This window comes from Platalea leucorodia (genome assembly GCF_965183815.1).
Source record: "Platalea leucorodia genome assembly, chromosome: 6".
Classification (NCBI taxonomy): Eukaryota; Metazoa; Chordata; class Aves; order Pelecaniformes; family Threskiornithidae; genus Platalea; species Platalea leucorodia.
In genome coordinates this window covers 21,393,473-21,419,800 of record NC_138828.1, presented here as the reverse complement: position 1 = coordinate 21,419,800, position 26,328 = coordinate 21,393,473, and positions in this window count along the sequence as shown.

The following is a 26,328-nucleotide window of genomic DNA, read 5'->3' as shown; positions in this document are numbered from 1 at the left end:
CACGGCAGAGAGGCCAGGACCAAAAGCTCTTGCTGCTCTTCAAGTAGCCAGGACACCCCATTCACAGCCCTACAAACGCTGGCGCTGTCTCTTTCTAGTGCCTCCCAAAGCCCAATACTATCTGCGTGGGCCGCCGAGTACACCCGGAGGCAGCCTCAGCAATTGCGAACGTCCAGGGATTCCTCCCACCGCAAAGGGGCCAGGACCAAAAGCTCTTGCTGCTCTTCAAGTACCCAGGCAAGCCCATTCACAGACGCACCAACGCTGGCGCTGTCTCTTTCTAGTGCCTCCCAAACTCCAATATTATCTGCCTGCGGAGCTGAGTACACCCCGAGCCTAGCTCAGCAATTGCGAACGTCCAGGGATTCCTCCCACCGCAAAGGGGCCAGGACCAAAAGCTCTTGCTGCTCTTCAAGTAGCGAGGCAAACCCCATTCATAGCCCCACGAACGCTGGCACTGTCTCTTTCTAGAGCCTCCCAAAAGAGATCACTGTTTGCGTGGGCCGCTAAGGACACCCGGCGGCAGGCTCAGCAATTGCGAACGTCCAGGGATTCCTCCCACCGCAAAGGGGCCAGGACCAAAAGCTCTTGCTGCTCTTCAAGTAGCCAGGACACCCCATTCACAGACCCACCAACGCTGGCGCTGTCTCTTTCTAGAGCCTCCCAAAATTGAATACTATTTGCGTGGGCGGCTGAGGACACCCGGAGGCAGGCTCAGCAATTGCGAACATCCAGGGATTCCTCCCACCCCAAAGGAGACAGGACCAAAAGCTCTCGCTGCTCTTCAAGTAACCACGCAACCACATTCACAGCCCTACAAACGCTGGCGCTGTCTCTTTCTGGTGCCTCACAAAGCCCAATACTATCTTCGTGGGCCGCCGAGTCCACCCGGAGGCAGGCTCAGCAATTGCAAACGTCCAGGGATTACTCCCACGGCAATAGGCCAGGACCAAAAGCTCTTGCTGCTCTTCAAGTAGTTAGGCAACCCCATTCACAGACCCACCAACGCTGGCGCTGTCTCTTTCTAGAGCCTCCCAAAATTGAACACTATTTGCGTGGGCCGCTGAGGACACCCGGCGGCAGGCTCAGCAATTGCGAACGTCCAGGGATTCCTCCCACCCCAAAGGAGCCAGGACCAAAAGCTCTCGCTGCTCTTCAAGTAGCCACGCAACCACATTCACAGCCCTACAAACGCTGGCGCTGTCTCTTTCTGGTGCCTCCCAAAGCCCAATACTATCTGCGTGGGCCGCCGAGTACACCCGGAGGCAGGCTCAGCAATTGCAAACGTCCAGGGGTTACTCCCACGGCAAAGGGGCCAGGACCAAAAGCTCTTGCTGCTCTTCAAGTAGCCAGGCAACCCCATTCATAGGCCCACGAACACTGGCACTGTCTCTTTCTAGAGCCTCCCAAAAGAGAACACTGTTTGCGTGGGCCGCTGAGGACACCCGCTGGCAGGCTCAGCAATTGCGAATGTCCAGGGATTCCTCCCACCGCAAAGGGGCCAGGACCAAAAGCTCTTGCTGCTCTTCAAGTAGCCAGGCAAACCCCATTCACAGCCCCAAAAACACTGGCACTGTCTCTTTCTAGACCCTACCAAAAGAGAACACTGTTTGCGTGGGCCGCTGAGGACACCCGGCGGCAGGCTCAGCAATTGCGAACGTCCAGGGATTCCTCCCACCCCAAAGGGGCCAGGACCAAAAGCTCTTGCTGCTCTTCAACTAGCCACCTAACCCCATTCATAGGCCCACCAACGATGTCACTGTCTCTGTCTAGAGCCTCCCAAACTCCAATGCTATCTGCCTGGGCCTCCGAGTATACCCTGAGGCAGGCTCAGCAATTGCGAACATCCAGGGATTCCTCCCACCCCAAAGGGGCCAGGACCAAAAGCTCTCGCTGCTCTTCAAGTAGACACGCAACCACATTGACAGCCCTACAAACGCTGGCGCTGTCTCTTTCTGGTGCCTCCCAAAGCCCAATACTATGTGCGTGGGCCGCCGACTACACCCGGAGGCAGGCTCAGCAATTACAAACGTCCAGGGATTCCTCCCACGGCAAGAGGGCCAGGACCAAAAGCTCTTACTGCACTTCAAGTAGCCAGGCAACCCCATTCACAGCCCTACAAACGCTGGCGCTGTCTCTTTCTGGTGCCTCCCAAAGCCCAATACTCTCTGCGTGGGCCGCCGAGTACACCCGGCGGCAGGCTCAGCAATTGCGAACGTCCAGGGATTCCTCGCACCGCAAAGGGGCCAGGACCAGAAGCTCTTGCTGCTCTTCAAGTAGCCAGGACACCCCATTGACAGACCCACCAACGCTGGCGCTGTCTCTTTCTAGAGCCTCCCAAAATTGAACACTATTTGCGTGGGCTGCTGAGGACAGCCGGCGGCAGGCTCAGCAATTGCGAACGTCCAGGGATTCCTCCCACTGCAAAGGGGCCAGGACCAAAAGCTCTTGCTGCTCTTCAGGTAGCCAGGCAACCCCATTAACAGACCCACCAACGCTGGCGCTGTCTCTTTCTAGAGCCTCCCAAAATTGAACACTATTTGCGTGGGCTGCTGAGGACACCCGGCGGCAGGCTCAGCAATTGCGAACGTCCAGGGATTCCTCCCACCACAAAGGGGCCACGACCAAAAGCTCTTGCTGCTCTTCAACTAGCCACCTAACCCCATTCATAGGCCCACCAACGATGTCACTGTCTCTGTCTAGAGCCTCCCAAACTCCAATGCTATCTGCCTGGGCCTCGGAGTATACCCAGAGGCAGGCTCAGCAATTGCGAACGTCCAGGGATTCCTCCCACCGCAAAGGGGCCAGGACCAAAAGCTCTTGCTGCTCTTCAAGTAGCCAGGCAACCCCATTCACAGCCCTACAAACGCTGGCGCTGTCTCTTTCTGGTGCCTCCCAAAGCCCAATACTATCTGCGTGGGCCGCCGAGTACACCCGGAGGCAGGCTCAGCAATTGCGAACGTCCAGGGATTCCTCCCACCGCAAAGGGGCCAGGACCAGAAGCTCTTGCTGCTCTTCAAGTAGCCAGGACACCCCATTGACAGACCCACCAACGCTGGTGCTGTCTCTTTCTAGAGCCTCCCAAAATTGAACACTATTTGCGTGGGCTGCTGACGACACCCGGAGGCAGGCTCAGCAATTGCGAACGTCCAGGGATTCCTCCCACTGCAACGGGGCCAGGACCAAAAGCTCTTGCTGCTCTTCAATTAGCCAGGACACCCCATTCACAGCCCTACAAACGCTGGCTCTGTTTCTTTCTAGTGCCTCCCAAAATTGAACACTATTTGCGTGGGCTGCTGAGGACACCCGGAGGCAGGCTCAGCAATTGCAAACGTCCAGGGATTCCTCCCACTGCAAAGGGGCCACGACCATAAGCTCTTGCTGCTCTTCAACTAGCCACCTAACCCCATTCATAGGCCCACCAACGATGTCACTGTCTCTGTCTAGAGCCTCCCAAACTCCAATGCTATCTGCCTGGGCCTCCGAGTATACCCAGAGGCAGGCTCAGCAATTGCGAAAGTCCAGGGATTCCTCCCACCGCAAAGGGGCCAGGACCAAAAGCTCTTGCTGCTCTTCAAGTAGCCAGGCAACCCCATTCACAGCCCTACAAACGCTGGCGCTGTCTCTTTCTAGTGCCTCCAAAAGCCCAATACTATCTGCGTGGGCCGCCGAGCACACCCGGCAGCAGGCTCAGCAATTGCTAAAGTCCAGGGATTCCTCCCACCGCAAAGGGGCCAGGACCAAAAGCTCTTGCTGCTCTTCAAGTAGCCACGCAACCCCATTCACAGCCCCAAAAACACTGGCACTGTCTCTTTCTAGAGCCTCCCAAAAGAGAACACTGTTTGCGTGGGCCGCTGAGGACACCCGGCGGCAGGCTCAGCAATTGCGAACGTCCAGGGATTCCTCCCACCGCAACGGGGCCAGGACCAAAAGCTCTTGCTGCTCTTCAATTAGCCAGGACACCCCATTCACAGCCCTACAAACGCTGGCTCTGTTTCTTTCTAGTGCCTCCCAAAATTGAACACTATTTGCGTGGGCTGCTGAGGACACCCGGAGGCAGGCTCAGCAATTGCAAACGTCCAGGGATTCCTCCCACTGCAAAGGGGCCACGACCAAAAGCTCTTGCTGCTCTTCAACTAGCCACCTAACCCCATTCATAGGCCCACCAACGATGTCACTGTCTCTGTCTAGAGCCTCCCAAACTCCAATGCTATCTGCCTGGGCCTCCGAGTATACCCAGAGGCAGGCTCAGCAATTGCGAACGTCCAGGGATTCCTTACACCCCAAAGGGGCCAGGACCAAAAGCTCTTGCTGCTCTTCAAGTAGCCAGGCAACCCCATTCACAGCCCTACAAACGCTGGTGCTGTCTCTAGAGCCTCCCAAATCCCAATACTATGTGCGTGGGCCGCCGAGTACACCCGGAGGCAGGCTCAGCAATTGCGAACGTCCAGGGATTCCTCCCACCCCAAAGGGGCCAGGACCAAAAGCTCTTGCTGCTCTTCAAGTAGCGAGGCAAACCCCATTCATAGACCCACGAACACTGGCACTGTCTCTTTCTAGAGCCTCCCAAAAGAGAACACTATTTGCGTGGGCCGCTGAGGACACCCGGCGGCAGGCTCAGCAATTGCGAACGTCCAGGGATTCCTCCCACCGCAACGGGGCCAGGACCAAAAGCTCTTGCTGCTCTTCAATTAGCCAGGACACCCCATTCACAGCCCTACAAACGCTGGCTCTGTTTCTTTCTAGTGCCTCCCAAAATTGAACACTATTTGCGTGGGCTGCTGAGGACACCCGGAGGCAGGCTCAGCAATTGCAAACGTCCAGGGATTCCTCCCACTGCAAAGGGGCCACGACCAAAAGCTCTTGCTGCTCTTCAACTAGCCACCTAACCCCATTCATAGGCCCACCAACGATGTCACTGTCTCTGTCTAGAGCCTCCCAAACTCCAATGCTATCTGCCTGGGCCTCCGAGTATACCCAGAGGCAGGCTCAGCAATTGCGAACGTCCAGGGATTCCTTACACCCCAAAGGGGCCAGGACCAAAAGCTCTTGCTGTTCTTCAAGTAGCCAGGCAACCCCATTCACAGCCCTACAAACGCTGGTGCTGTCTCTTTCTAGAGCCTCCCAAAGCCCAATACTATGTGCGTGGGCCGCCGACTACACCCGGAGGCAGGCTCAGCAATTGCGAACGTCCAGGGATTCCTCCCACGGCAAAGGGGCCAGGACCAAAAGCTCTTGCTGCTCTTCAAGTAGCCAGGACACCCCATTCACAACCCCACCAACGCTGGCGCTGTCTCTTTCTAGAGCCTCCCAAAATTGAACACTATTTGCGTGGGTTGCTGAGGACACCCGGCAGCAGGCTCAGCAATTGCGAACGTCCAGGGATTCCTCCCACCGCAAAGGGGCCAGGACCAAAAGCTCTTGCTGCTCTTCAACTAGCCACCTAACCCCATTCATAGGCCCACCAACGATGTCACTGTCTCTGTCTAGAGCCTCCCAAACTCCAATGCTATCTGCCTGGGCCTCCGAGTATACCCTGAGGCAGGCTCAGCAATTGCGAACATCCAGGGATTCCTCCCACCGCAAAGGGGCCAGGACCAAAAGCTCTCGCTGCTCTTCAAGTAGACACGCAACCACATTGACAGCCCTACAAACGCTGGCGCTGTCTCTTTCTGGTGCCTCCCAAAGCCCAATACTATGTGCGTGGGCCGCCGACTACACCCGGAGGCAGGCTCAGCAATTGCAAACGTCCAGGGATTCCTCCCACGGCAAGAGGGCCAGGACCAAAAGCTCTTACTGCTCTTCAAGTAGCCAGGCAACCCCATTCACAGCCCTACAAACGCTGGCGCTGTCTCTTTCTGGTGCCTCCCAAAGCCCAATACTATCTGCGTGGGCCGCCGAGTACACCCGGAGGCAGGATCAGCAATTGCGAACGTCCAGGGATTCCTCCCAGCGCAAAGAGGCCAGGACCAGAAGCTCTTGCTGCTCTTCAAGTAGCCAGGACATCCCATTGACAGACCCACCAACGCTGGTGCTGTCTCTTTCTAGAGCCTCCCAAAATTGAACACTATTTGCGTGGGCTGCTGAGGACACCCGGCGGCAGGCTCAGCAATTGCGAACGTCCAGGGATTCCTCCCACCGCAAAGGGGCCACGACCAAAAGCTCTTGCTGCTCTTCAACTAGCCACCTAACCCCATTCATAGGCCCACCAACGATGTCACTGTCTCTGTCTAGAGCCTCCCAAACTCCAATGCTATCTGCCTGGGCCTCCGAGTATACCCAGAGGCAGGGTCAGCAATTGCGAACGTCCAGGGATTCCTCCCACCGCAAAGGGGCCAGGACCAAAAGCTCTTGCTGCTCTTCAAGTAGCCAGGCAACCCCATTCACAGCCCTACAAACGCTGGCGCTGTCTCTTTCTAGAGCCTCCCAAAGCCCAATACTATCTGCGTGGGCCGCCGAGTACACCCGGAGGCAGGCTCAGCAATTGCGAACGTCCAGGGATTCCTCCCACCGCAAAGGGGCCAGGACCAGAAGCTCTTGCTGCTCTTCAAGTAGCCAGGACACCCCATTGACAGACCCACCAACGCTGGTGCTGTCTCTTTCTAGAGCCTCCCAAAATTGAACACTATTTGCGTGGGCTGCTGAGGACACCCGGAGGCAGGCTCAGCAATTGCGAACGTCCAGGGATTCCTCCCACCGCAACGGGGCCAGGACCAAAAGCTCTTGCTGCTCTTCAAGTAGCCAGGACACCCCATTCACAGCCCTACAAACGCTGGCTCTGTTTCTTTCTAGTGCCTCCCAAAATTGAACACTATTTGCGTGGGCTGCTGAGGACACCCGGAGGCAGGCTCAGCAATTGCGAACGTCCAGGGATTCCTCCCACGGCAAAGGGGCCAGGACCAAAAGCTCTTGCTGCTCTTCAAGTAGCCGGGACACCCCATTCACAGCCCCACCAACGCTGGCGCTGTCTCTTTCTAGAGCCTCCCAAAATTGAACACTATTTGCGTGGGCTGCTGAGGACACCCGGCGGCAGGCTCAGCAATTGCGAACGTCCAGGGATTCCTCCCACCCCAAAGGGGCCAGGACCAAAAGCTCTTGCTGCTCTTCAAGTAGCGAGGCAAACCCCATTCATAGACCCACGAACACTGGCACTGTCTCTTTCTAGAGCCTCCCAAAAGAGAACACTGTTTGCGTGGGCCGCTGAGGACACCCGGCGGCAGGCTCAGCAATTGCGAACGTCCAGGGATTCCTCCCACCGCAACGGGGCCAGGACCAAAAGCTCTTGCTGCTCTTCAATTAGCCAGGACACCCCATTCACAGCCCTACAAACGCTGGCTCTGTTTCTTTCTAGTGCCTCCCAAAATTGAACACTATTTGCGTGGGCTGCTGAGGACACCCGGAGGCAGGCTCAGCAATTGCAAACGTCCAGGGATTCCTCCCACTGCAAAGGGGCCACGATCAAAAGCTCTTGCTGCTCTTCAACTAGCCACCTAACCCCATTCATAGGCCCACCAACGATGTCACTGTCTCTGTCTAGAGCCTCCCAAACTCCAATGCTATCTGCCTGGGCCTCCGAGTATACCCAGAGGCAGGCTCAGCAATTGCAAACGTCCAGGGATTCCTTACACCCCAAAGGGGCCAGGACCAAAAGCTCTTGCTGCTCTTCAAGTAGCCAGGCAACCCCATTCACAGCCCTACAAACGCTGGTGCTGTCTCTTTCTAGAGCCTCCCAAAGCCCAATACTATGTGCGTGGGCCGCCGAGTACACCCGGAGGCAGGCTCAGCAATTGCGAACGTCCAGGGATTCCTCCCACGGCAAACGGGCCAGGACAAAAAGCTCTTGCTGCTCTTCAAGTAGCCAGGACACCCCATTAACAGCCCCACCAACGCTGGTGCTGTCTCTTTCTAGAGCCTCCCAAAATTGAACACTATTTGCGTGGGTTGCTGAGGACACCCGGCAGCAGGCTCAGCAATTGCGAACGTCCAGGGATTCCTCCCACCGCAAAGGGGCCAGGACCAAAAGCTCTTGCTGCTCTTCAACTAGCCACCTAACCCCATTCATAGGCCCACCAACGATGTCACTGTCTCTGTCTAGAGCCTCCCAAACTCCAATGCTATCTGCCTGGGCCTCCGAGTATACCCTGAGGCAGGCTCAGCAATTGCGAACATCCAGGGATTCCTCCCACCGCAAAGGGGCCAGGACCAAAAGCTCTCGCTGCTCTTCAAGTAGACACGCAACCACATTGACAGCCCTACAAACGCTGGCGCTGTCTCTTTCTGGTGCCTCCCAAAGCCCAATACTATGTGCGTGGGCCGCCGACTACACCCGGAGGCAGGCTCAGCAATTGCAAACGTCCAGGGATTCCTCCCACGGCAAGAGGGCCAGGACCAAAAGCTCTTACTGCTCTTCAAGTAGCCAGGCAACCCCATTCACAGCCCTACAAACGCTGGCGCTGTCTCTTTCTGGTGCCTCCCAAAGCCCAATACTATCTGCGTGGGCCGCCGAGTACACCCGGAGGCAGGCTCAGCAATTGCGAACGTCCAGGGATTCCTCCCACTGCAAAGGGGACAGGACCAAAAGCTCTTGCTGCTCTTCAGGTAGCCAGGCAACCCCATTAACAGACCCACCAACGCTGGCGCTGTCTCTTTCTAGAGCCTCCCAAAATTGAACACTATTTGCGTGGGCTGCTGAGGACACCCGGCGGCAGGCTCAGCAATTGCGAACGTCCAGGGATTCCTCCCACCGCAAAGGGGCCAGGAACAAAAGCTCTTGCTGCTCTTCAAATAGCCACCTAACCCCATTCATAGGCCCACCAACGATGTCACTGTCTCTGTCTAGAGCCTCCCAAACTCCAATGCTATCTGCCTGGGCCTCCGAGTATACCCAGAGGCAGGCTCAGCAATTGCGAACGTCCAGGGATTCCTCCCACCGCAAAGGGGCCAGGACCAAAAGCTCTTGCTGCTCTTCAAGTAGCCAGGCAACCCCATTCACAGCCCTACAAACGCTGGCGCTGTCTCTTTCTGGTGCCTCCCAAAGCCCAATACTATCTGCGTGGGCCGCCGAGTACACCCGGAGGCAGGCTCAGCAATTGCGAACGTCCAGGGATTCCTCCCACCGCAAAGGGGCCAGGACCAAAAGCTCTTGCTGCTCTTCAGGTAGCCAGGCAACCCCATTAACAGACCCACCAACGCTGGCGCTGTCTCTTTCTAGAGCCTCCCAAAATTGAACACTATTTGCGTGGGCTGCTGAGGACACCCGGCGGCAGGCTCAGCAATTGCGAACGTCCAGGGATTCCTCCCACCGCAAAGGGGCCAGGACCAAAAGCTCTTGCTGCTCTTCAATTAGCCAGGACACCCCATTCACAGCCCTACAAACGCTGGCTCTGTTTCTTCCTAGTGCCTCCCAAAATTGAACACTATTTGCGTGGGCTGCTGAGGACACCCGGAGGCAGGCTCAGCAATTGCAAACGTCCAGGGATTCCTCCCACTGCAAAGGGGCCACGACCATAAGCTCTTGCTGCTCTTCAACTAGCCACCTAACCCCATTCATAGGCCCACCAACGATGTCACTGTCTCTGTCTAGAGCCTCCCAAACTCCAATGCTATCTGCCTGGGCCTCCGAGTATACCCAGAGGCAGGCTCAGCAATTGCGAACGTCCAGGGATTCCTCCCACCGCAAAGGGGCCAGGACCAAAAGCTCTTGCTGCTCTTCAAGTAGCCAGGCAACCCCATTCACAGCCCTACAAACGCTGGTGCTGTCTCTTTCTAGAGCCTCCCAAAGCCCAATACTATGTGCGTGGGCCGCCCAGTACACCCGGAGGCAGGCTCAGCAATTGCGAACGTCCAGGGATTCCTCCCACGGCAAAGGGGCCAGGACCAAAAGCTCTTGCTGCTCTTCAAGTAGCCTCACAACCCCATTCACAGCCCTACAAACGCTGGCGCTGTCTCTTTCTAGTGCCTCCAAAAGCCCAATACTATCTGCGTGGGCCGCCGAGCACACCCGGCAGCAGGCTCAGCAATTGCTAAAGTCCAGGGATTCCTCCCACCGCAAAGGGGCCAGGACCAAAAGCTCTTGCTGCTCTTCAAGTAGCCACGCAACCCCATTCACAGCCCCAAAAACACTGGCACTGTCTCTTTCTAGAGCCTCCCAAAAGAGAACACTGTTTGCGTGGGCCGCTGAGGACACCCGGCGGCAGGCTCAGCAATTGCGAACGTCCAGGGATTCCTCCCACCGCAACGGGGCCAGGACCAAAAGCTCTTGCTGCTCTTCAATTAGCCAGGACACCCCATTCACAGCCCTACAAACGCTGGCTCTGTTTCTTTCTAGTGCCTCCCAAAATTGAACACTATTTGCGTGGGCTGCTGAGGACACCCGGAGGCAGGCTCAGCAATTGCAAACGTCCAGGGATTCCTCCCACTGCAAAGGGGCCACGACCAAAAGCTCTTGCTGCTCTTCAACTAGCCACCTAACCCCATTCATAGGCCCACCAACGATGTCACTGTCTCTGTCTAGAGCCTCCCAAACTCCAATGCTATCTGCCTGGGCCTCCGAGTATACCCAGAGGCAGGCTCAGCAATTGCGAACGTCCAGGGATTCCTTACACCCCAAAGGGGCCAGGACCAAAAGCTCTTGCTGCTCTTCAAGTAGCCAGGCAACCCCATTCACAGCCCTACAAACGCTGGTGCTGTCTCTTTCTAGAGCCTCCCAAATCCCAATACTATGTGCGTGGGCCGCCGAGTACACCCGGAGGCAGGCTCAGCAATTGCGAACGTCCAGGGATTCCTCCCACCGCAAAGGGGCCAGGACCAAAAGCTCTTGCTGCTCTTCAAGTAGCGAGGCAAACCCCATTCATAGACCCACGAACACTGGCACTGTCTCTTTCTAGAGCCTCCCAAAAGAGAACACTATTTGCGTGGGCCGCTGAGGACACCCGGCGGCAGGCTCAGCAATTGCGAACGTCCAGGGATTCCTCCCACCGCAAAGGGGCCAGGACCAAAAGCTCTTGCTGCTCTTCAATTAGCCAGGACACCCCATTCACAGCCCTACGAACGCTGGCTCTGTTTCTTTCTAGTGCCTCCCAAAATTGAACACTATTTGCGTGGGCTGCTGAGGACACCCGGAGGCAGGCTCAGCAATTGCAAACGTCCAGGGATTCCTCCCACTGCAAAGGGGCCACGACCAAAAGCTCTTGCTGCTCTTCAACTAGCCACCTAACCCCATTCATAGGCCCACCAACGATGTCACTGTCTCTGTCTAGAGCCTCCCAAACTCCAATGCTATCTGCCTGGGCCTCCGAGTATACCCAGAGGCAGGCTCAGCAATTGCGAACGTCCAGGGATTCCTTACACCCCAAAGGGGCCAGGACCAAAAGCTCTTGCTGTTCTTCAAGTAGCCAGGCAACCCCATTCACAGCCCTACAAACGCTGGTGCTGTCTCTTTCTAGAGCCTCCCAAAGCCCAATACTATGTGCGTGGGCCGCCGACTACACCCGGAGGCAGGCTCAGCAATTGCGAACGTCCAGGGATTCCTCCCACGGCAAAGGGGCCAGGACCAAAAGCTCTTGCTGCTCTTCAAGTAGCCAGGACACCCCATTCACAACCCCACCAACGCTGGCGCTGTCTCTTTCTAGAGCCTCCCAAAATTGAACACTATTTGCGTGGGTTGCTGAGGACACCCGGCAGCAGGCTCAGCAATTGCGAACGTCCAGGGATTCCTCCCACCGCAAAGGGGCCAGGACCAAAAGCTCTTGCTGCTCTTCAACTAGCCACCTAACCCCATTCATAGGCCCACCAACGATGTCACTGTCTCTGTCTAGAGCCTCCCAAACTCCAATGCTATCTGCCTGGGCCTCCGAGTATACCCTGAGGCAGGCTCAGCAATTGCGAACATCCAGGGATTCCTCCCACCGCAAAGGGGCCAGGACCAAAAGCTCTCGCTGCTCTTCAAGTAGACACGCAACCACATTGACAGCCCTACAAACGCTGGCGCTGTCTCTTTCTGGTGCCTCCCAAAGCCCAATACTATGTGCGTGGGCCGCCGACTACACCCGGAGGCAGGCTCAGCAATTGCAAACGTCCAGGGATTCCTCCCACGGCAAGAGGGCCAGGACCAAAAGCTCTTACTGCTCTTCAAGTAGCCAGGCAACCCCATTCACAGCCCTACAAACGCTGGCGCTGTCTCTTTCTGGTGCCTCCCAAAGCCCAATACTATCTGCGTGGGCCGCCGAGTACACCCGGAGGCAGGATCAGCAATTGCGAACGTCCAGGGATTCCTCCCAGCGCAAAGAGGCCAGGACCAGAAGCTCTTGCTGCTCTTCAAGTAGCCAGGACATCCCATTGACAGACCCACCAACGCTGGTGCTGTCTCTTTCTAGAGCCTCCCAAAATTGAACACTATTTGCGTGGGCTGCTGAGGACACCCGGCGGCAGGCTCAGCAATTGCGAACGTCCAGGGATTCCTCCCACCGCAAAGGGGCCACGACCAAAAGCTCTTGCTGCTCTTCAACTAGCCACCTAACCCCATTCATAGGCCCACCAACGATGTCACTGTCTCTGTCTAGAGCCTCCCAAACTCCAATGCTATCTGCCTGGGCCTCCGAGTATACCCAGAGGCAGGGTCAGCAATTGCGAACGTCCAGGGATTCCTCCCACCGCAAAGGGGCCAGGACCAAAAGCTCTTGCTGCTCTTCAAGTAGCCAGGCAACCCCATTCACAGCCCTACAAACGCTGGCGCTGTCTCTTTCTAGAGCCTCCCAAAGCCCAATACTATCTGCGTGGGCCGCCGAGTACACCCGGAGGCAGGCTCAGCAATTGCGAACGTCCAGGGATTCCTCCCACCGCAAAGGGGCCAGGACCAGAAGCTCTTGCTGCTCTTCAAGTAGCCAGGACACCCCATTGACAGACCCACCAACGCTGGTGCTGTCTCTTTCTAGAGCCTCCCAAAATTGAACACTATTTGCGTGGGCTGCTGAGGACACCCGGAGGCAGGCTCAGCAATTGCGAACGTCCAGGGATTCCTCCCACCGCAACGGGGCCAGGACCAAAAGCTCTTGCTGCTCTTCAAGTAGCCAGGACACCCCATTCACAGCCCTACAAACGCTGGCTCTGTTTCTTTCTAGTGCCTCCCAAAATTGAACACTATTTGCGTGGGCTGCTGAGGACACCCGGAGGCAGGCTCAGCAATTGCGAACGTCCAGGGATTCCTCCCACGGCAAAGGGGCCAGGACCAAAAGCTCTTGCTGCTCTTCAAGTAGCCGGGACACCCCATTCACAGCCCCACCAACGCTGGCGCTGTCTCTTTCTAGAGCCTCCCAAAATTGAACACTATTTGCGTGGGCTGCTGAGGACACCCGGCGGCAGGCTCAGCAATTGCGAACGTCCAGGGATTCCTCCCACCCCAAAGGGGCCAGGACCAAAAGCTCTTGCTGCTCTTTAAGTAGCGAGGCAAACCCCATTCATAGACCCACGAACACTGGCACTGTCTCTTTCTAGAGCCTCCCAAAAGAGAACACTGTTTGCGTGGGCCGCTGAGGACACCCGGCGGCAGGCTCAGCAATTGCGAACGTCCAGGGATTCCTCCCACCGCAACGGGGCCAGGACCAAAAGCTCTTGCTGCTCTTCAATTAGCCAGGACACCCCATTCACAGCCCTACAAACGCTGGCTCTGTTTCTTTCTAGTGCCTCCCAAAATTGAACACTATTTGCGTGGGCTGCTGAGGACACCCGGAGGCAGGCTCAGCAATTGCAAACGTCCAGGGATTCCTCCCACTGCAAAGGGGCCACGATCAAAAGCTCTTGCTGCTCTTCAACTAGCCACCTAACCCCATTCATAGGCCCACCAACGATGTCACTGTCTCTGTCTAGAGCCTCCCAAACTCCAATGCTATCTGCCTGGGCCTCCGAGTATACCCAGAGGCAGGCTCAGCAATTGCAAACGTCCAGGGATTCCTTACACCCCAAAGGGGCCAGGACCAAAAGCTCTTGCTGCTCTTCAAGTAGCCAGGCAACCCCATTCACAGCCCTACAAACGCTGGTGCTGTCTCTTTCTAGAGCCTCCCAAAGCCCAATACTATGTGCGTGGGCCGCCGAGTACACCCGGAGGCAGGCTCAGCAATTGCGAACGTCCAGGGATTCCTCCCACGGCAAACGGGCCAGGACAAAAAGCTCTTGCTGCTCTTCAAGTAGCCAGGACACCCCATTCACAGCCCCACCAACGCTGGTGCTGTCTCTTTCTAGAGCCTCCCAAAATTGAACACTATTTGCGTGGGTTGCTGAGGACACCCGGCAGCAGGCTCAGCAATTGCGAACGTCCAGGGATTCCTCCCACCGCAAAGGGGCCAGGACCAAAAGCTCTTGCTGCTCTTCAACTAGCCACCTAACCCCATTCATAGGCCCACCAACGATGTCACTGTCTCTGTCTAGAGCCTCCCAAACTCCAATGCTATCTGCCTGGGCCTCCGAGTATACCCTGAGGCAGGCTCAGCAATTGCGAACATCCAGGGATTCCTCCCACCGCAAAGGGGCCAGGACCAAAAGCTCTCGCTGCTCTTCAAGTAGACACGCAACCACATTGACAGCCCTACAAACGCTGGCGCTGTCTCTTTCTGGTGCCTCCCAAAGCCCAATACTATGTGCGTGGGCCGCCGACTACACCCGGAGGCAGGCTCAGCAATTGCAAACGTCCAGGGATTCCTCCCACGGCAAGAGGGCCAGGACCAAAAGCTCTTACTGCTCTTCAAGTAGCCAGGCAACCCCATTCACAGCCCTACAAACGCTGGCGCTGTCTCTTTCTGGTGCCTCCCAAAGCCCAATACTATCTGCGTGGGCCGCCGAGTACACCCGGAGGCAGGCTCAGCAATTGCGAACGTCCAGGGATTCCTCCCACTGCAAAGGGGACAGGACCAAAAGCTCTTGCTGCTCTTCAGGTAGCCAGGCAACCCCATTAACAGACCCACCAACGCTGGCGCTGTCTCTTTCTAGAGCCTCCCAAAATTGAACACTATTTGCGTGGGCTGCTGAGGACACCCGGCGGCAGGCTCAGCAATTGCGAACGTCCAGGGATTCCTCCCACCGCAAAGGGGCCAGGAACAAAAGCTCTTGCTGCTCTTCAAATAGCCACCTAACCCCATTCATAGGCCCACCAACGATGTCACTGTCTCTGTCTAGAGCCTCCCAAACTCCAATGCTATCTGCCTGGGCCTCCGAGTATACCCAGAGGCAGGCTCAGCAATTGCGAACGTCCAGGGATTCCTCCCACCGCAAAGGGGCCAGGACCAAAAGCTCTTGCTGCTCTTCAAGTAGCCAGGCAACCCCATTCACAGCCCTACAAACGCTGGCGCTGTCTCTTTCTGGTGCCTCCCAAAGCCCAATACTATCTGCGTGGGCCGCCGAGTACACCCGGAGGCAGGCTCAGCAATTGCGAACGTCCAGGGATTCCTCCCACCGCAAAGGGGCCAGGACCAAAAGCTCTTGCTGCTCTTCAGGTAGCCAGGCAACCCCATTAACAGACCCACCAACGCTGGCGCTGTCTCTTTCTAGAGCCTCCCAAAATTGAACACTATTTGCGTGGGCTGCTGAGGACACCCGGCGGCAGGCTCAGCAATTGCGAACGTCCAGGGATTCCTCCCACCGCAAAGGGGCCAGGACCAAAAGCTCTTGCTGCTCTTCAATTAGCCAGGACACCCCATTCACAGCCCTACAAACGCTGGCTCTGTTTCTTTCTAGTGCCTCCCAAAATTGAACACTATTTGCGTGGGCTGCTGAGGACACCCGGAGGCAGGCTCAGCAATTGCAAACGTCCAGGGATTCCTCCCACCCCAAAGGGGCCACGACCAAAAGCTCTTGCTGCTCTTCAACTAGCCACCTAACCCCATTCATAGGCCCACCAACGATGTCACTGTCTCTGTCTAGAGCCTCCCAAACTCCAATGCTATCTGCCTGGGCCTCCGAGTATACCCATAGGCAGGCTCAGCAATTGCGAACGTCCAGGGATTCCTTACACCCCAAAGGGGCCAGGACCAAAAGCTCTTGCTGCTCTTCAAGTAGCCAGGCAACCCCATTCACAGCCCTACAAACGCTGGTGCTGTCTCTTTCTAGAGCCTCCCAAATCCCAATACTATGTGCGTGGGCCGCCGAGTACACCCGGAGGCAGGCTCAGCAATTGCGAACGTCCAGGGATTCCTCCCACGGCAAAGGGGCCAGGACCAAAAGCTCTTGCTGCTCTTCAAGTAGCCAGGACACCCCATTCACAGCCCCACCAACGCTGGTGCTGTCTCTTTCTAGAGCCTCCCAAAATTGAACACTATTTGCGTGGGTTGCTGAGGACACCCGGCAGCAGGCTCAGCAATTGCGAACGTCCAGGGATTCCTCCCACTGCAAAGGTGCCAGGACCAAAAGCTCTTACTGCTCTGCAAGTAGCCAGACAACCGCATTCACAGACCCACCAACGCTGGTGCTGTCTCTTTCTAGAGCCTCCCAAACTCCAATATTACCTGCCTGCGCAGCCGAGTACACCAGGAGCCCAGCTCAGCAATTGCGAATGTCCAGGGATTCCTCCCACCGCAAAGGGGCCAGGACCAAAAGCTCTTGCTGCTCTTCAAGTAGCCAGGACACCCCATTCACAGACCCACCAACGCTGGTGCTGTCTCTTTCTAGAGCCTTCCAAAATTGAAGACTATTTGCGTGGGCCGCTGAGGACACCCGGCGGCAGGCTCAGCAATTGCGAATGTCCAGGGATTCCTCCCACCGCAAAGGAGCCAGGACCAAAAGCTCTCGCTGCTCTTCAAGTAGCCAGGCAACCACATTCACAGCCCTACAAACGCTGGTGCTGTCTCTTTCTGGTGCCTCCCAAATCCCAATACTATCTGCGTGGGCCGCCGAGTACACCCGGAGGCAGGCTCAGCAATTGCAAACGTCCAGGGATTACTCCCACGGCAATAGGCCAGGACCAAAAGCTCTTGCTGCTCTTCAAGTAGCCAGGCAACCCCATTCATAGGCCCACGAACACTGGCACTGTCTCTTTCTAGAGCCTCCCAAAAGAGAACACTGTTTGCGTGGGCCGCTGAGGACACCCGGCGGCAGGCTCAGCAATTGCGAACGTCCAGGGATTCCTGCCACCGCAAAGGGGCCAGGACCAAAAGCTCTTGCTGCTCTTCAATTACCCAGGACACCCCATTCACAGCCCTACAAACGCTGGCTCTGTTTCTTTCTAGTGCCTCCCAAAATTGAACACTATTTGCGTGGGCTGCTGAGGACACCCGGAGGCAGGCTCAGCAATTGCAAACGTCCAGGGATTCCTCCCACCCCAAAGGGGCCACGACCAAAAGCTCTTGCTGCTCTTCAACTAGCCACCTAACCCCATTCATAGGCCCACCAACGATGTCACTGTCTCTGTCTAGAGCCTCCCAAACTCCAATGCTATCTGCCTGGGCCTCCGAGTATACCCAGAGGCAGGCTCAGCAATTGCGAACGTCCAGGGATTCCTCCCACCGCAAGGGGGCCAGGACCAAAAGCTCTTGCTGCTCTTCAAGTAGCCAGGCAACCCCATTCACAGCCCTACAAACGCTGGCGCTGTCTCTTTCTAGAGCCTCCCAAAGCCCAATACTATCTGCGTGGGCCGCCGACTACACCCGGAGGCAGGCTCAGCAATTGCGAACGTCCAGGGATTCCTCCCACCGCAAAGGGGCCAGGACCAAAAGCTCTTGCTGCTCTTCAAGTAGCCAGGCAACCCCATTCACAGCCCTACAAACGCTGGTGCTGTCTCTTTCTAGAGCCTCCCAAAGCCCAATATTATCTGCGTGGGCCGCCGAGGACACCCGGCAGCAGGCTCAGCAATTGCGAACGTCCAGGGATTCCTCCCACTGCAAAGGGGCCAGGACCAAAAGCTCTTACTGCTCTTCAAGTAGCCAGGCAAACGCATTCACAGACCCACCAACGCTGGTGCTGTCTCTTTCTAGAGCCTCCCAAACTCCAATATTATCTGCCTGCGCAGCCGAGTACACCAGGAGCCCAGCTCAGCAATTGCGAATGTCCAGGGATTCCTCCCACCCCAAAGGGGCCAGGACCAAAAGCTCTTGCTGCTCTTCAAGTACCCAGGCAACCCCATTCACAGCCCTACAAACGCTGGCTCTGTTTCTTTCTAGTGCCTCCCAAAATTGAACACTATTTGCGTGGGCCACCGAGTACACCCGGCGGCAAGCTCAGCAATTGCGAACGTCCAGGGATTCCTCCCACCGCAAAGGGGCCAGGACCAAAAGCTCTTGCTGCTCTTCAACTAGCCACCTAACCCCATTCATAGGCCCACCAACGATGTCACTGTCTCTGTCTAGAGCCTCCCAAACTCCAATGCTATCTGCCTGGGCCTCCGAGTATACCCTGAGGCAGGCTCAGCAATTGCGAACATCCAGGGATTCCTCCCACCGCAAAGGGGCCAGGACCAAAAGCTCTCGCTGCTCTTCAAGTAGACACGCAACCACATTGACAGCCCTACAAACGCTGGCGCTGTCTCTTTCTGGTGCCTCCCAAAGCCCAATAATATGTGCGTGGGCCGCCGACTACACCCGGAGGCAGGCTCAGCAATTGCAAACGTCCAGGGATTCCTCCCACGGCAAGAGGGCCAGGACCAAAAGCTCTTACTGCTCTTCAAGTAGCCAGGCAACCCCATTCACAGCCCTACAAACACTGGCGCTGTCTCTTTCTGGTGCCTCCCAAAGCCCAATACTATCTGCGTGGGCCGCCGAGTACACCCGGAGGCAGGCTCAGCAATTGCGAACGTCCAGGGATTCCTCCCACCGCAAAGGGGCCAGGACCAGAAGCTCTTGCTGCTCTTCAAGTAGCCAGGACACCCCATTGACAGACCCACCAACGCTGGTGCTGTCTCTTTCTAGAGCCTCCCAAAATTGAACACTATTTGCGTGGGCTGCTGAGGACACCCGGAGGCAGGCTCAGCAATTGCGAACGTCCAGGGATTCCTCCCACTGCAAAGGGGACAGGACCAAAAGCTCTTGCTGCTCTTCAGGTAGCCAGGCAACCCCATTAACAGACCCACCAACGCTGGCGCTGTCTCTTTCTAGAGCCTCCCAAAATTGAACACTATTTGCGTGGGCTGCTGAGGACACCCGGCGGCAGGCTCAGCAATTGCGAACGTCCAGGGATTCCTCCCACCGCAAAGGGGCCACGACCAAAAGCTCTTGCTGCTCTTCAACTAGCCACCTAACCCCATTCATAGGCCCACCAACGATGTCACTGTCTCTGTCTAGAGCCTCCCAAACTCCAATGCTATCTGCCTGGGCCTCGGAGTATACCCATAGGCAGGCTCAGCAATTGCGAACGTCCAGGGATTCCTCCCACCGCAAAGGGGCCAGGACCAAAAGCTCTTGCTGCTCTTCAAGTAGCCACGCAACCCCATTCACAGCCCTACAAACGCTGGCGCTGTCTCTTTCTGGTGCCTCCCAAAGCCCAATACTATCTGTGTGGGCTGCTGAGGTCACCCGGAGGCAGGCTCAGCAATTGCGAACGTCCAGGGATTCCTCCCACCGCAAAGGGGCCAGGACAAAAAGCTCTTGCTGCTCTTCAAGTAGTCAGGACACACCATTCACAGACCCACCAACGCTGGTGCTGTCTCTTTCTAGAGCGTCCCAAAAGAGAACACTGTTTGAGTGGCCCTCTAAGGACACCCGGCGGCAGGCTCAGCAATTGCGAACGTCCAGGGATTCCTCCCACCGCAAAGGGGCCAGGACCAAAAGCTCTTGCTGCTCTTCAATTACCCAGGACACCCCATTCACAGCCCTACAAACGCTGGCTCTGTTTCTTTCTAGTGCCTCCCAAAATTGAACACTATTTGCGTGGGCTGCTGAGGACACCCGGAGGCAGGCTCAGCAATTGCAAACGTCCAGGGATTCCTCCCACTGCAAAGGGGCCAGGACCAAAAGCTCTTGCTGCTCTTCAACTAGCCACCTAACCCCATTCATAGGCCCACCAACGATGTCACTGTCTCTGTCTAGAGCCTCCCAAACTCCAATGCTATCTGCCTGGGCCTCCGAGTATACCCAGAGGCAGGCTCAGCAATTGCAAATGTCCAGGGATTCCTTACACCCCAAAGGGGCCAGGACCAAAAGCTCTTGCTGCTCTTCAAGTAGCCAGGCAACCCCATTCACAGCCCTACAAACGCTGGTGCTGTCTCTTTCTAGAGCCTCCCAAACTCCAATATTATCTGCCTGCGCAGCCGAGTACACCAGGAGCCCAGCTCAGCAATTGCGAATGTCCAGGGATTCCTCCCACCGCAAAGGGGCCAGGACCAAAAGCTCTTGCTGCTCTTCAAGTAGCCAGGCAACCCCATTCACAGCCCTACAAACGCTGGCTCTGTTTCTTTCTAGTGCCTCCCAAAATTGAACACTATTTGCGTGGGCCACCGAGTACACCCGGCGGCAGGCTCAGCAATTGCGAACGTCCAGGGATTCCTCCCACTGCAAAGGGGCCACGACCAAAAGCTCTTGCTGCTCTTCAACTAGCCACCTAACCCCATTCATAGGCCCACCAACGATGTCACTGTCTCTGTCTAGAGCCTCCCAAACTCCAATGCTATCTGCCTGGGCCTCCGAGTATACCCAGAGGCAGGCTCAGCAATTGCGAACGTCCAGGGATTCCTCCCACCGCAAGGGGGCCAGGACCAAAAGCTCTTGCTGCTCTTCAAGTAGCCAGGCAACCCCATTCACAGCCCTACAAACGCTGGCGCTGTCTCTTTCTAGAGCCTCCCAAAGCCCAATACTATCTGCGTGGGCCGCCGAGTACACCCGGAGGCAGGCTCAGCAATTGCGAACGTCCAGGGATTCCTCCCACCGCAAAGGGGCCAGGACCAGAAGCTCTTGCTGCTCTTCAAGTAGCCAGGACACCCCATTGACAGACCCACCAACGCTGGTGCTGTCTCTTTCTAGAGCCTCCCAAAATTGAACACTATTTGCGTGGGCTGCTGAGGACACCCGGAGGCAGGCTCAGCAATTGCGAACGTCCAGGGATTCCTCCCACCGCAACGGGGCCAGGACCAAAAGCTCTTGCTGCTCTTCAATTAGCCAGTACACCCCATTCACAGCCCTACAAACGCTGGCTCTGTTTCTTTCTAGTGCCTCCCAAAATTGAACACTATTTGCGTGGGCTGCTGAGGACACCCGGAGGCAGGCTCAGCAATTGCAAACGTCCAGGGATTCCTCCCACTGCAAAGGGGCCAGGACCAAAAGCTCTTGCTGCTCTTCAACTAGCCACCTAACCCCATTCATAGGCCCACCAACGATGTCACTGTCTCTGTCTAGAGCCTCCCAAACTCCAATGCTATCTGCCTGGGCCTCCGAGTATACCCAGAGGCAGGCTCAGCAATTGCGAACGTCCAGGGATTCCTTACACCCCAAAGGGGCCAGGACCAAAAGCTCTTGCTGCTCTTCAAGTAGCCAGGCAACCCCATTCACAGCCCTACAAACGCTAATGCTGTCTCTTTCTAGAGCCTCCCAAAGCCCAATATTATCTGCGTGGGCCGCCGAGTACACCCGGCAGCAGGCTCAGCAATTGCGAACGTCCAGGGATTCCTCCCACTGCAAAGGGGCCAGGACCAAAAGCTCTTACTGCTCTTCAAGTAGCCAGGCAAACGCATTCACAGACCCACCAACGCTGGTGCTGTCTCTTTCTAGAGCCTCCCAAACTCCAATATTATCTGCCTGCGCAGCCGAGTACACCAGGAGCCCAGCTCAGCAATTGCGAATGTCCAGGGATTCCTCCCACCGCAAAGGGGCCAGGACCAAAAGCTCTTGCTGCTCTTCAAGTAGCCAGGCAACCCCATTCACAGCCCTACAAACGCTGGCTCTGTTTCTTTCTAGTGCCTCCCAAAATTGAACACTATTTGCGTGGGCCACCGAGTACACCCGGCGGCAAGCTCAGCAATTGCGAACGTCCAGGGATTCCTCCCACCGCAAAGGGGCCAGGACCAAAAGCTCTTGCTGCTCTTCAACTAGCCACCTAACCCCATTCATAGGCCCACCAACGATGTCACTGTCTCTGTCTAGAGCCTCCCAAACTCCAATGCTATCTGCCTGGGCCTCCGAGTATACCCATAGGCAGGCTCAGCAATTGCGAACATCCAGGGATTCCTCCCACCGCAAAGGGGCCAGGACCAAAAGCTCTCGCTGCTCTTCAAGTAGACACGCAACCACATTGACAGCCCTACAAACGCTGGCGCTTTCTCTTTCTGGTGCCTCCCAAAGCCCAATACTATGTGCGTGGGCCGCCGACTACACCCGGAGGCAGGCTCAGCAATTGCAAACGTCCAGGGATTCCTCCCACGGCAAGAGGGCCAGGACCAAAAGCTCTTACTGCTCTTCAAGTAGCCAGGCAACCCCATTCACAGCCCTACAAACACTGGCGCTGTCTCTTTCTGGTGCCTCCCAAAGCCCAATACTATCTGCGTGGGCCGCCGAGTACACCCGGAGGCAGGCTCAGCAATTGCGAACGTCCAGGGATTCCTCCCACCGCAAAGGGGCCAGGACCAGAAGCTCTTGCTGCTCTTCAAGTAGCCAGGACACCCCATTGACAGACCCACCAACGCTGGTGCTGTCTCTTTCTAGAGCCTCCCAAAATTGAACACTATTTGCGTGGGCTGCTGAGGACACCCGGAGGCAGGCTCAGCAATTGCGAACGTCCAGGGATTCCTCCCACTGCAAAGGGGACAGGACCAAAAGCTCTTGCTGCTCTTCAGGTAGCCAGGCAACCCCATTAACAGACCCACCAACGCTGGCGCTGTCTCTTTCTAGAGCCTCCCAAAATTGAACACTATTTGCGTGGGCTGCTGAGGACACCCGGCGGCAGGCTCAGCAATTGCGAACGTCCAGGGATTCCTCCCACCGCAAAGGGGCCACGATCAAAAGCTCTTGCTGCTCTTCAACTAGCCACCTAACCCCATTCATAGGCCCACCAACGATGTCACTGTCTCTGTCTAGAGCCTCCCAAACTCCAATGCTATCTGCCTGGGCCTCCGAGTATACCCAGAGGCAGGCTCAGCAATTGCGAACGTCCAGGGATTCCTCCCACCGCAAAGGGGCCAGGACCAAAAGCTCTTGCTGCTCTTCAAGTAGCCACGCAACCCCATTCACAGCCCTACAAACGCTGGCGCTGTCTCTTTCTGGTGCCTCCCAAAGCCCAATACTATCTGTGTGGGCTGCTGAGGACACCCGGAGGCAGGCTCAGCAATGGCGAACGTCCAGGTATTCCTCCCACCCCAAAGGGGCCAGGACCAAAAGCTCTTGCTGCTCTTCAAGTAGTCAGGACACACCATTCACAGACCCACCAACGCTGGTGCTGTCTCTTTCTAGAGCGTCCCAAAAGAGAACACTGTTTGAGTGGCCCTCTAAGGACACCCGGCGGCAGGCTCAGCAATTGCGAACGTCCAGGGATTCCTCCCACCGCAAAGGGGCCAGGACCAAAAGCTCTTGCTGCTCTTCAATTAGCCAGGACACCCCATTCACAGCCCTACAAACGCTGGCTCTGTTTCTTTCTAGTGCCTCCCAAAATTGAACACTATTTGCGTGGGCTGCTGAGGACACCCGGAGGCAGGCTCAGCAATTGCGAACGTCCAGGGATTCCTCCCACTGCAAAGGGGCCAGGACCAAAAGCTCTTGCTGCTCTTCAAGTAGCCACCTAACCCCATTCATAGGCCCACCAACGATGTCACTGTCTCTGTCTAGAGCCTCCCAAACTCCAATGCTATCTGCCTGGGCCTCCGAGTATACCCAGAGGCAGGCTCAGCAATTGCAAATGTCCAGGGATTCCTTACACCCCAAAGGGGCCAGGACCAAAAGCTCTTGCTGCTCTTCAAGTAGCCAGGCAACCCCATTCACAGCCCTACAAACGCTGGTGCTGTCTCTTTCTAGAGCCTCCCAAACTCCAATATTATCTGCCTGCGCAGCCGAGTACACCAGGAGCCCAGCTCAGCAATTGCGAATGTCCAGGGATTCCTCCCACCGCAAAGGGGCCAGGACCAAAAGCTCTTGCTGCTCTTCAAGTAGCCAGGCAACCCCATTCACAGCCCTACAAACGCTGGCTCTGTTTCTTTCTAGTGCCTCCCAAAATTGAACACTATTTGCGTGGGCCACCGAGTACACCCGGCGGCAGGCTCAGCAATTGCGAACGTCCAGGGATTCCTCCCACTGCAAAGGGGCCACGACCAAAAGCTCTTGCTGCTCTTCAACTAGCCACCTAACCCCATTCATAGGCCCACCAACGATGTCACTGTCTCTGTCTAGAGCCTCCCAAACTCCAATGCTATCTGCCTGGGCCTCCGAGTATACCCAGAGGCAGGCTCAGCAATTGCGAACGTCCAGGGATTCCTCCCACCGCAAGGGGGCCAGGACCAAAAGCTCTTGCTGCTCTTCAAGTAGCCAGGCAACCCCATTCACAGCCCTACAAACGCTGGCGCTGTCTCTTTCTAGAGCCTCCCAAAGCCCAATACTATCTGCGTGGGCCGCCGAGTACACCCGGAGGCAGGCTCAGCAATTGCGAACGTCCAGGGATTCCTCCCACCGCAAAGGGGCCAGGACCAGAAGCTCTTGCTGCTCTTCAAGTAGCCAGGACACCCCATTGACAGACCCACCAACGCTGGTGCTGTCTCTTTCTAGAGCCTCCCAAAATTGAACACTATTTGCGTGGGCTGCTGAGGACACCCGGAGGCAGGCTCAGCAATTGCGAACGTCCAGGGATTCCTCCCACCGCAAAGGGGCCAGGACCAAAAGCTCTTGCTGCTCTTCAATTAGCCAGGACACCCCATTCACAGCCCTACAAACGCTGGCTCTGTTTCTTTCTAGTGCCTCCCAAAATTGAACACTATTTGCGTGGGCTGCTGAGGACACCCGGAGGCAGGCTCAGCAATTGCAAACGTCCAGGGATTCCTCCCACTGCAAAGGGGCCACGACCAAAAGCTCTTGCTGCTCTTCAAGTAGCCAGGCAACCCCATTCACAGCCCTACAAACGCTGGCTCTGTTTCTTTCTAGTGCCTCCCAAAATTGAACACTATTTGCGTGGGCCACCGAGTACACCCGGCGGCAGGCTCAGCAATTGCGAACGTCCAGGGATTCCTCCCACTGCAAAGGGGCCACGACCAAAAGCTCTTGCTGCTCTTCAACTAGCCACCTAACCCCATTCATAGGCCCACCAACGATGTCACTGTCTCTGTCTAGAGCCTCCCAAACTCCAATGCTATCTGCCTGGGCCTCCGAGTATACCCAGAGGCAGGCTCAGCAATTGCGAACGTCCAGGGATTCCTCCCACCGCAAGGGGGCCAGGACCAAAAGCTCTTGCTGCTCTTCAAGTAGCCAGGCAACCCCATTCACAGCCCTACAAACGCTGGCGCTGTCTCTTTCTAGAGCCTCCCAAAGCCCAATACTATCTGCGTGGGCCGCCGAGTACACCCGGAGGCAGGCTCAGCAATTGCTAAAGTCCAGGGATTCCTCCCACCGCAAAGGGGCCAGGACCAGAAGCTCTTGCTGCTCTTCAAGTAGCCAGGACACCCCATTGACAGACCCACCAACGCTGGTGCTGTCTCTTTCTAGAGCCTCCCAAAATTGAACACTATTTGCGTGGGCTGCTGAGGACACCCGGAGGCAGGCTCAGCAATTGCGAACGTCCAGGGATTCCTCCCACCGCAACGGGGCCAGGACCAAAAGCTCTTGCTGCTCTTCAATTAGCCAGTACACCCCATTCACAGCCCTACAAACGCTGGCTCTGTTTCTTTCTAGTGCCTCCCAAAATTGAACACTATTTGCGTGGGCTGCTGAGGACACCCGGAGGCAGGCTCAGCAATTGCAAACGTCCAGGGATTCCTCCCACTGCAAAGGGGCCAGGACCAAAAGCTCTTGCTGCTCTTCAACTAGCCACCTAACCCCATTCATAGGCCCACCAACGATGTCACTGTCTCTGTCTAGAGCCTCCCAAACTCCAATGCTATCTGCCTGGGCCTCCGAGTATACCCAGAGGCAGGCTCAGCAATTGCAAACGTCCAGGGATTCCTTACACCCCAAAGGGGCCAGGACCAAAAGCTCTTGCTGCTCTTCAAGTAGCCAGGCAACCCCATTCACAGCCCTACAAACGCTAATGCTGTCTCTTTCTAGAGCCTCCCAAAGCCCAATATTATCTGCGTGGGCCGCCGAGTACACCCGGCAGCAGGCTCAGCAATTGCGAACGTCCAGGGATTCCTCCCACCGCAAAGGGGCCAGGACCAAAAGCTCTTGCTGCTCTTCAATTAGCCAGGACACCCCATTCACAGCCCTACAAACGCTGGCTCTGTTTCTTTCTAGTGCC